The sequence below is a fragment of the Carlito syrichta genome, unplaced genomic scaffold (genome assembly GCF_000164805.1).
Source record: "Carlito syrichta isolate Samal-C Ts95f unplaced genomic scaffold, Tarsius_syrichta-2.0.1 Scaffold300181, whole genome shotgun sequence".
Lineage (NCBI taxonomy): Eukaryota > Metazoa > Chordata > Mammalia > Primates > Tarsiidae > Carlito > Carlito syrichta.
This window is the reverse complement of record NW_007244277.1, coordinates 60,426-72,705: the sequence shown is the minus strand read 5'-3', so window position 1 is coordinate 72,705 and position 12,280 is coordinate 60,426. Positions and strand designations below refer to the sequence as shown.

Sequence of the window (12,280 nt, the reverse complement as noted above, 5' to 3'; positions counted from 1 at the left end):
GTGAACATGGTACTTGTCTACTTGATTCAGCATCTGGTTTGATTCTGTCAGGCAGTCAAAAAATCTAAAGACATATTTCTTTGAACTACTTCACAGCCTAGAGAGGTGATGTGCAAATGAATCCAATATGCCTTCATCATATCACAAACTTCAGGTGGCCCCAACCTCATGTGTATATGCAGGCATGGCAAGTCATGTAAAAGATCCTAAGCTTAGCCCTTAGATTGGAAATGAAGAATTGTTTGGGAGTAATGTTCCCAAGGCAAGAATTCGGTGAATATGGTTATCGAAGCTCAGATCCAGGAGACTCATAAGAGGTGAACTTTTCCTAGCTTTGTGAAATAAGGCCAAGTTGGCCTAACTTGTAGATATCTAAGCCCTGGTGACATACTCTCACACTGCACAACCTATTAATAATTTTAGGCCAAGGGCAGAGTTTGTTGTTTTTCTTTTTCTTTTTTTTTAGGAAAATACTTTGCTCAGCCATTGTTATAATTCTAATAAGTTAATGCCATCTAAAATAATCCTCATTTCTGGCTTCATAAGTCACATGCCTAGTATTGTATGGGTTTTTCTCACAGAAATTCCACTAACATTGTATACTATATGCTACATAGTGGAAAAAATGTCCAGGAACAATATCACATTGCTGTTTTCATTGGTCATGTATCCCTTTAGGTCCTCTTAAGGCTATTTCTGGATTATACCCACAAACCTACACCTTATCCTATGACTGTTCACTGAGCAATGGCAAGGTATGATACCCCTGGCTAGTACTGAACAACGTGATATGAGATGGCATCAAAAAGCAAAGTCACTAGGTATTACAGTACTATACTGGGCATGTTATTGAGGATGCTGGCCACTGCAAGTGCAGTGTTTTCTTAATGAAAATCCAAAGGAGAAATGTTTCCTTGTCTCCTGAAATCAGGAATAGGTGGGTGTCTCTGATTTGGTTTCTTTTCTGGAAACCCTAAAGCCTGTAATGGCTTTGTTGGCTTTTTTCCTTTGGCTGCCAGAAAGCTTATAACCAGACCTTCCGGCAAGAGAAAAAGACCTCAAAACACACTAACCAGCCTCAGTCACATCTTTTTTTTCCTTGTCTATACTAAGTATACTTTATTTTGTCACATCGTATACATCTTTGTAAATCATTCCAAATCCTGTTTGACACATGGTGGAGTATAAATAAAACTAACAATGTAAGTGTTCATGCCTAATCCCCCAGCAGATAGTGAGTTCAGGTAAGCAAGGGTTGCACAATGACCCACTTTGAAATCCCATATCCATTGTTGTACTTTCACTGCTGAATGAATATTTGAGGAATTGAATAGCATAATATACAAACTGTGATATATGTTACCTGAATTATAAAATGAGTAGTATACTAATGAGTGAATTTTTTTACCTCAAAACAAATTCACACAAGAGTGAAAAGATGGGCAGTATTTGCAGGGATGTTTATTGAAGCAGTATTAGAAGCAACCTTAGGCCGGGGAGGGCCAAGATGGCCAACTGGAGACAGCGAAGGATGCTACTCTCATCAGAGAAGCCTAAAAGGAGGCATGGGCCTGGTGCTTTGGGGATTGGCTTGGAAACCCAGGCTGGGGTTATTGGTGGGTCTCTCAGTAGGCAGAGAATGGACAGTTCCAAGCCCCATCTACTCCTAGAAGAGGCAGATATGAGATCAGGAGAGTGCTCTCACACCTTGTGAGCCTCTGCAGTCCTAGCCAAGATAAGGACAGTCCAGATTCCACCTTCTACACCCCCTCTGGCACCAGGCATGTGCAGAGAGCTGCCCAGAATGCAAGGACCTGTCGGAACACCAGCCAGAGTCATGGGGTACCAGAAGACTTCAGTTCCCAGTGACCCCCAGTCGACAGCCACTGAACTCCCACAAAGAGATTCTGTGGGTACACCTGTGGGGGTGGTCTGTGCCATGTGGGTATTCCTCCTGCCTGCCTCCCCAGTTCCCAGCAGCAGGTTTCTCCAGTTGGCTTAGCACTCCCCTGGCCTGGTTCAGAGATGTAGGTGCAGTCTGCCCTCAGGGGACTGCCATCACTGTAATTCCTCTCTCATGGAGCAGGGTGGGAACTAGTAGGCAGTGCACCTCTAGGAACAGTGGAGAGGACGGCCCTGCCTGCCTGTGCACTGAGGGAAAAACGGAGTATCTCCCAGCAAGGCAGCAGCCTCCTGTCTACCCTGTTTGAGTGGATTCCCTAGATGGGTGGAGGCCACTTCACATCCCCCAGAACACCTGTGCCAGAGTAGCACCTTAGGGCCTCTCCTGGCTGGCTGCCAATCCTCTGGATGAGAAGCACGCACTAGGGAGGGAGACACTGGAGTTCTCAGCCAGCCAGGGCCCCTGGTGCTTATGACAGAGGACAGGGAAAGCTCCCAATCTGGAGGAAAGGACTTGCCCCATTCCAGTCAGGCTATATAACTGTAAAGCAGTGCCAGGTCTTCCTCCAGTTCCCCACCCTTCCTGCCACCTGCCTCAGGCAGACCAGAGGAGGAAATCAAGCAAAAAAAAGACACAAACTATCACCAAAATAATGGGAGCTTTATCAAATAACAAAATAAAGTATAAAGAGGGAAGAAACTGCTCTCACAGATGAGGAAGAAAAAATGAAAAAACACCAGCAATCCCCAAAGCCTTCATGATTCAACACTCCCAAAGGGGCTTCTCAGACCCCAAACAATGGAGCCCATCAAGAATGACCTGCCCCTGAGGACACAGAATTCAGACTATGGATGGCAAAGAAACTCAACAAGATCCAGGAAAAAGTGGATACATAAGTCAACCAGGCCACAAAAACAGTACAGGAAGTGAAACCTTACCTAGCCATTCTAAGAAAGAATCAAACCAAACTTCTAGAAATGAAGAATTTGTTCCTGGAATTTCACAGCAGAACTGACCAGACAAAGGAAAGAATCTCAGAGTTTGTACTGAACCAACCCAGTATGACAAAAATAAGGAACAAAGAATTGGGGAAAATGAGCAAAGCATACAAGAGGTCTGGGATTATGTAAAGAGACCAAATCTGTGGTTGATTGGCATCCCTGAGAGAAAAAAGGAAACTGAGAACACCTTGGGACAAGCCCTCTGAAGTGTCATCCAAGATAACAACCTCTATCTCACTAGAGAGGTAGCCAGGCAGACACAAGAAACTCAGAAAATTCCTGTGAGGTATTACATGAGAAGTCCATGCCCAAGGTACATAATCAGATTTGCCAAGATTAGCATGAAAGAAAAAATCTGAAAAGGAGCTAGAGAGAGGGGTCAAATCACCTACCAAGGGAAAAACCACCAGAATAGCAGCAGACATCTCAGCAGAAACCCTACAAGCCAGAAGGGACTGGTAACCCATCTTTAACATCCTTAAAGAAATTCAACTCCAGTCAAGAATTTCCTACCCCACTAATTTAAACATCATTATTGAAGGAGAAGTTAAATCCTTCCCAGTCATGCTTTCTCCAAGAGAATATGCTATCTCCAGACCAGCCCTTCAGGAGATGCTTAAGGAAGTTCTAAGCATGGAAATGAAAGAACAGTTTCAACTATCACAAAAGCATAAGTAAGCCCAGAGTTTATAGACCATACAAATCAGCCACACAGCCTAAGATGCAAAGCAACTTCTTAACAACAATATGACAAAAACAAACCCCACATGTCAATAATTAACTTAAACATTAATGGACTCAATGCACCACTCAACAGGCACAGAGTGGCAAATGGAATAAAAAAGCATGATCCATTCCTGGTGAGTTGTCTGCTGCCTTCAAGAAACCCATCTCACTGCAAATGATGCCCACAGGCTCAAGGTAAAGGACTGGAGAAAGATCTTCCAGGAAAAATGGAAAATAAAAAAAGCAGAAGTAGCTATTCTTATATCAGATAAAATAAACTTTAAAGCACTAAAAGTTAAAAAGGACAGTAAAGGGCACTTCATATGATAAAGAGTTCAATTCACCAGCAAAAACTATCTATCATGAATGTGTACGCACCCAACACAGGAGCACCCAAATTTATAAAACAAGTGCTAAGTAATCTAAGAGAGGACATAGAGAGTCAGACAATAGTAGTCAGAGATTTCAATACCCCACTAACAGCTTTAGACAGATCACTGAGGAAGAAAACTAATCAAGAAATCTGGAACTTTAATTTGACATTGGACCAATTAGAGCTAACAGACATCTACAGAACATTCTACCCAACAACCATAGAATATACTTTCTTCTCATCAGTACATGGAACACACTGTATGATTGACCACATCCTCAGACACAAATCAAGTGTGAACAAATTTCAAAAGGTCAAAATCATACCAAGCATTTTCTCAGACCATAGAATAAAAACATATCATAACTAACAGGAAACCCCCCCCCCACTCAAAACACTCAAATCATGGAAATTAAACAGCATGATTCTGAATGCTTTTTGGATTAACATAGAAATCAAGATAGAGATAAAAGTTCCTAGAAACAAATAAAAACAAAAGCACAACATACTAAAAGCTACAGAATACCATGAAATCGATGCTGAAAGGGAAGTTTATAACACTGCACACAAAAATCAAGAAAACAGAGAGATCTGAAGTAAATAGTCTAATGTTGCACCTAAGGGAGCTGGAAAGTCCAATGTCAGAAGCAAGTAGAATGAAAATTTTCAAAATAAATCTAACAATAAAATAGAGAAAAAAATCATTAAAAGGATCAATAAGTCAAAAAGCTGGTTCTTTGAAAGGATAAATAAGATTGATAGACCTCCTAGCCAGATTAACAAAAAAAGAAGATAAACTTTGAATAAACACAATCAAAAGCCAAAAAGATAATATTACAACCAACCCTGAAAGAACACAAGATTATCAGATATCACTACAAGCATCTGTATGTTAGCTAGAAAATCTAGAGGAAATGGATACATTCCTAACAACACAACCTCCTTAATCAGACAAATAACAATCCAAGAAATTGATTCAGTAATAAATCTCCCTGCCTGCCCCCGCAAAAGGCCCTAGGCCAGATGGTTTCACAGCTGAATTCTACAAGACATATGAAGAAGAGCTGGTACCAATCTTGCTGAAATGTTTCCAAGCAATTGAGAAGGAAGGAATCATCCCTAGCTCATTCTATGAAGCTAATACCATTCTGATAACAAAATATGGCAATGACCCAACAAGGACAGAAAATTTCACTGATGAACATAGATGCAAAAATTCTCAACAAGAGAACTAGTAAATCATATCCTATAACATATTACAAGGATAATTCGTCATGACCAGATTAGCTTCATTCCTGTGATGCAAGGATAGTTCAACATCCACAAATCAATAAATATAATCTACCACATAAACAAATGTAAATCAAGAATCACATGATTATCTCAATAGATGCAGAAAAGCATTTTATAAAATCCAATATTTATTCTTGATAAAACATATAAGCACTGAAAGAACATTCCTCAAAATAATAAGAATCATCTATGACAAAACTGCAGCCAATATCACACTTAACAGGCAGAAGCTAGAAGCATTTCCACTAAGAACTGGAGCCTGACAAGGATGTTCATTCTCACCATTACTATTTAATATAATATACTGGAAGTCCAAGCCAGAGCAATCAGGCAGGAGAAAGAAATTAGAGATATCCAAATAAGAAAAGCGGAATTTAAGCCATTCCTCTTCACAGACGATATGATTCTAAAGCTAGAAAACCCTATAGAGTCTGCAAGAACCTCTTTGCACTGATAAACAACTTCAGTAAAGTCTCAGGATACAAAAATCAAGGTGCAAAAATTAATTACATTCCTATACACTAACAACAAACCGCATGAGAACCAAATCCCATCCATAGTAGTCACACACACATACATACACATATACACACACACACAGAGAGAGAGAGAGAGAAAGAGAGAGAGAGAGAGAACCTCAGCATCCATCTAACCAAAGAGGTGAACGGTCTTTACATGATAAGTACAAAACTCTGCTCAAAGAAATCAAAGATGACATAAACAAGTGGAAGAACATTTCATGCTCATGGATTGGAAGAATCAACATCATCAAGATGTCCATTCTACCCAAAATGATCTACAGATTGAATGCAATCCCTATCAAACTACCAGCAACATTTTTCACAGACCTAGAAAAGACAATACTTAAATTCATATGGAAGCAAAACAGAGCCCATATAGCAATGGTAATCCTCAGCAAAAAGAACAAGCTGGTGGCATCATATTCCCAGACTGAAAACGTTACTACAAGGTTACAGTAACCAAAACAGCATGGTACTGGGTACAAAAATAGATACATAGATCAACTGAACAGGATGGAGAATCCAAAAATAAGACCTCAGACCTACATCCAATGCATCTTTGACAAAGCTGACAAGAACAAACATTGTGGAAAGGAAAGCATATTTAGCAAATGGTACTGGGAAAACTGGCTAACCACATGTAGAAGAATAAAACTGGACCCCTACCTACCACCATATACAAAATCTTTGTAAGCCCTTAAAACAGCATATAACAAGTTGTAAAGCATTTGAGTAGATTCATAATTGTCTCAATATTTTACAGGTATTAGAGCAAAACACGTTAATTCGGCAAGACTAGTTTTAAGAATGTCTCTAAAATATAACACTTTATAAAATGGGTTTTTACATTTGTTAAAAACTTTTCATCAAATGAAAATTCCTATCAACTCTAAATGATGAAAGACCTAAATGTAAAACTTCAAACTGTAAGAACCTTAGAAAACACAGGAGACACCCTTAAGGAAATTGGAACTGGCAACAATGCCTGATCAAAACCACAAGTACCCATGCCATAAGAGATAAGATAGACAAGAGGGACTTCATCAAACTGATAGGCTTCTGAAAAGCCAAACCAACCATCAAGAGAGCAGGGAGACAGCCCACAGACTGGGAAAAAATATTTGTCAACTGTATGTCTGACAAAGGCCTAACATCTAGGATCTACAAGGAACTCAAACATGCCAAAAAGAAAAAAACAAACAGCTCCATTACAAAATGGGCAAAAGATATGAATAGACACTTCTCAAAAGAAGAAATATGAGCAGCCAAAGTCATCAAAGAAATGGAAATTAAAACTAAACTGAGACACCACCTAACTCCAATCAGGATGGCCATTATCAATAACTCAAAAACAACAGATGCTGAAGAGGATGCAGGGAAAAGAGAACACTTCATTGTTGGTAGGAGTGTAAACTAGTACAACCTCTGTGGAAAACAGTATAGTGATTCCTAAAAGATCTAAAAATTGACTTTCCATTATGACCTCACAGTCGCCCTGCTAGGGGACAATATCCAGAGGAACTCAAATCACTCTATGAAAAAGATACATGCACACACATGTTTATTGCAGCATTATTCACAATAGCACAAACATGGAACCAACCATGCTGCCCAACAAAAGAAGGTTAGATTAAAAAAGAAAAAAAATGTGGTGCATATACACAATGGAATATTACATAGCCATAAAGGATAAAATTATGAACTTCACAGCAATTTGGGTGGACTTAGAGTCTGTAATACTGAGTGATCTATCACAGAAACAAAGAACTGAGTACCACATGTTCTCACTCATAGTGGGCCTTGAACAATTATCATAATACTATAAGAAAGGGATTGGCAGTCATGGAAACTTCCGGGGGGGGGGGGTTGGCAGTAGTGGAAAACTGCGTGGGGGGGCATACTTCATCAACAAGGGTACTGCATAATGAACATTTGCATACCTAACCCCGAATTGCACCCCGCATCTTTAAAATTAAAAATTAAAAAGAGAAAAAAAGAAAATTTCTTCTTCCTCCCCTTCCACAAAATATATATTCAATAGGCTGAAGTTTTACTTTTTAAAAGCTTTTTAAAAACTATTTGAAGAAAATTAATTAAAATTAACTTGCCCAAGATAGCTTCTCAATATCCCCAAAATTCAAAGTTAAATTAAAACCAATGTATAAACTCATCAATATGCAGTTGTTTCCAGGGTTTGCCATGATAGGATACAATGGACAATAACATGGCACAAGCCAGGATCCGGAATTCGGCTCCACAGTAGTAGTCAGATGGACACCACAGGTCAGATTGGGGGCCACAGAAAAAAAACAAGCAAGAGTTGAAAGGCATTAGATTTTCCAGAAACCAGAAAGCTGAGGAAGAGTGTAGTCAAACACAAAACATATCAACTAAGTCAAGAAAATCAGACAAGGCAGGGATGAGTAAAGACAGGATCCAACTAGGTCGGAATGTCAAAGATAAAAGCAAGCAGTAACTAGGCAACAGACTGGGCTGTACTCTGATACCTGTGTGCTTTTTATCCAGGTTTAGTTTTACTTGCTGGTGGGAGTGTTAGATGTTGGAGTCTGGTGTTAATAGTTATGAAAAGGAAAACAAAAAGCATGCAGATAGACTCTGCCCTTAATTCCAGGTCAAATACTGGAATTAGCTAACAGTTGCTGGTTGCCTCACCTATTTTTCCAAGAAGTTTTGTGGCCATCCCAAAGACTATAAATGATGACTGGAGTTGATCACAGATCTTGAAATAAACCCTAAGGATATCCTGATAGTCTAACCCTTTTATAAAGTGCAATGAAAATACTTTTCAAATTCTCTGTGAAGTCAGCAGCCAACTTCCAAACAAGTTTGATCAGCAAATGGGATTTCAAAACAACACATTCCATTCACTTCTTCTGCCCAAACTTCTCAAAAATGGAAGGGAAAGTGTGAATCCCACTCATCCACTCTTCTCTATGCCCTTTTGCTCCCTATCTAGCCCATGAAAGTGGACATGATCTAAATCCAGCAGCCAATTTGTTCTGGATCCATTTGTCTTCTCATTTAACCTACAGAGAAAAATCTACTGCTCAAAAGAAAGCTGCTTTCAAATCCAACGTCAGTCCTTCTACACTTTCTCTTCTCTTCAAATCGTTTTGAAGTGAACAGGGGAAGAAGTCCCCTTTTCTGCGTCTGCCCCATCCGTTCACGTTCACTGATGTAAGTCCTGAACCCTTGAGATGCCAGATGAGTTCCCATACTCCCTTCTGTCTCCACCTACAAAGGTTCAGATAGCGCTTAATCAATTTTATGCACCCCCCCCAGCACCTCCAACTCCTTACTCCACCTGCTCCACTGCAACCTACTTTTCTGCTCACTTGACAAATGGTTTCCAAGTAGTGGGCTGTGATCAATTAACAGGCTATTAGTTTCTAAGAACACAGAATAGAAACAGAAATGAAATGGAAAGTTTTCTCTCATACACATATACTTATGTCCTAAGTCTCAATGTAAAAATGCATTTTGTTCTGTTGTAGTTCAAAAACATTTCTGAAACACGGCTTTAGACAAGCCTCTGGCCAACCACTCAAACTCTCCCCATGATATTGGTCCCACTCTCCAGGACTCCTTTCCTTCATGCTGGTTCAAGCTCTGAATAGACTTCCAGCTGTCTTCTTCATCAGCTATTTTCAAAAACATTGGCCTTTTACACTGATTCACAAGCTCCTTCTCATATGTTCACAGAATCACCTTCTCCTTGAACAGACCAATTCTCTGTGCAAAGAAACGCCTTTTGCTACGCCTGCCTGATTCTGCCTCCTTGGGTCTGGGATCTGCTTGCAGCACATCTAACTATATCACCAGGCATAACAAGTCTCAAAGGAGGATGACCTTTCATCCTCATCAAGGAAAAAGTATCACCCAAGTCACTCTTGAAAGACCTTATGTTTTCTTACAAAATTAGTCTCACTTTCCTGATGCCATGTATACTCTTGTGTGATACATCCAAAGCCAGGTGAATACAGTTCATCCCTAGTGTTCAATTAGAGTCTGTTTCCCATCCTCAAGAACAGATGGCAACTCCACCTCCATGCTGCTATCTTCTTCCTCTTACAGGCACATGGAAGGAGCGAAAGCACAAGGTGATCTACTAGCTTGGTGGTGTCATCCTCTATCAACGACAAGGGCACAAGCTGTCCAGCACAACTCCACCCCCGTACCCGCCCTCCTTTGTCCAAGTACCCACAATGCTCACCCAGACAATTAATTCATTATCTCCCTCAACAGAAAAACTACAGTCTTCTGTATCTCTGTGTAGACTATTCAGTTTACTCTTCTCGGCCAAACTGAGTCTCCTACTTTTTAACCTTCCAAGAGATATTGAAGCCTAAATGAATCTTTCTCTGTAGGCTATAGAATATTAATTTGGAAGAAAGGGTAGGAAAATTAAGGAAAAGATAGGCCAAAGTTCAGACATGAGGTCTGAAGGGCTCCTTACAAATTAAACTGCCCAGTTTCCTCTAGTACATGTAAGACCAGCGCTGAGAGAAGTACCTGAATGCTGGGTCTCCTTTAGAGCACAAAGGGAGGTGAGTGAACAATCTGAAAACTGTGGGACAGCTGCACTTGCCCCTGAGGAGCCAGAGACACTCTCAAAGGGAAAGAGGGAGAAGGGCCCCTCAAACCTCAGGTATATCCCAAAATTTGTCTAGAAGCTGTGCCACTTCCTTTTTTGCAGCCCAGCCCACTGCCATTTCACACTTGGAAAAGTAGGGAGCCTTTACTACCTGCTAGTTATCTGGTTACAGGAAGGGTCTTCCACCTCTCCAGTCACTACTGTCTTCTCCCCACTCCTGCATAGGGAATGCTCTTAATCTATCTAGCACTTCTGACAGCTCCCTGCTCCCAAGATTTCTTATGGTAAATCAAAGAAATCTGTCCAATAGAGATTTCAGAAAATGAAGGGAAAGATAGGTCAAATTCTTACAACTGTACTCCAGCATCTATTCAGAAGACCTCAGCAAAGACCCAGCTTTTCTGGAGTCTGCAGAGTTTCTGCCCCTTGACCACTGCCACTCCTGGTCACCTCCAAGTAAACAGCTTTAGTAACAAAGACCTACTGTTCTTTCCACCTTCTTTCCTATACGCACATCAGTATCTCACTTAAAAACATCACAATCCAAAGTTCATTTTTCTCAACCTCATTTATGACTGCATACAGATTTTACTAAAATGACAGCCTCTTTCCTACTTCACAGGGGAAAGAAGGCCTAGAATGAAAGGAAGAGAAATGAAAATCTCATAATGTAAATAACAATGACTGAGCAACTGGGTCCAAGGCATCCAGCCTAGACAGGTAAAACTTATGCGAGATCATACAGTCAGTACTCCAACTCCAGAGAGAGGTAATGTGATAAAAGGAATTGCAGTGGTGGGAAAAAGATAAGCATACTCAAAATATTATTCTCTGGATCATCAGCTGACACAAAAGAGAGTAGCAAGTAAACTAAAATCCATGGTTCTTTGAGCCATTCTTAAAATTTTCTAACATGCCGGGAATATACTTTTCTAATTTAGTTTCATCCATACACTTTAAGGAAAAAATAATCAAGGGCTATAAATTATCTACCTTATATATAGCACTCTTAAAAGGTAATAATGTATTATCTTAATTGGCTACACAACGACAAAGTTACTTCCAACCTAAACACACAGCAGTATCTCACTTAAAAACATCACAATTCAAAGTTCATTTTTCTCTACTCCATTTATGACTGCATGCAAATTTTACTAAAATGACAGCTTCTTTCCTACTTCACACAATTCCTAACATCCACACAAGCTCTTCCATCTTGTCGCCAAACTGGAATCTGGATTAATTTGAATATTGTAAAAGAACACTCTTTAAGGTAAACTTCATATAAAAATGTGCATTATTACATCAACACTCAAACGTGTACAACTAAGAAATTACAGATCAGCAACAGTGACCCTTAAATGAACCCTGTGGTTTCACAGACGTTTCTCTGCCGTCTCAGGACAGTAGGAAAATGCTGGTCTTGTCATAGCTGGGTAAACCGAGGCACTTAGTTTAAGAAACTTACCAGGGCTTCTAACAGTAGAGCTGAAAATAGAAACCAATTTCCCTTTCTGACGCTGTGCCCGGTCCCTTTCCCACTAGATTTTTCAGCACTCGGTGGCTAAAAGTGGGACCCACTTGAGAACCGCAAGGGTAAATAAAAGCTACTTGTTCCAGCAGGCGGCGGGGGAGGGGGGCTTGCCCACTTGATGCGCCTTGTGCGAGGGTCTCCAACAAGAGAGGCCCCGCTCCGCCTCCGGCTGCCGGGGCTGCCCCCACTCCCTCTAAGCTGCGACCTGGGAGGCGCCGCCAGCCCGACCAGGCAGCCGGGACCGCCGGAAAACGCGAGCGGAGAGCGGGGCTCCGGGCAGCGCGGGCCGAGGGCCGGACACCATCTGGCCCGGA

General features: G+C 40.7%; 1 protein-coding gene across 1 annotated transcript in view; it reads right to left on the bottom strand.

The window, feature by feature from the left end:
- Positions 1 to 12,280, bottom strand: part of LOC103256986 (transmembrane protein 56-like) — a 76,423-nt gene that overhangs the window by 63,816 nt on the left and 327 nt on the right. The gene's annotated exons all lie outside the window — the stretch shown is intronic.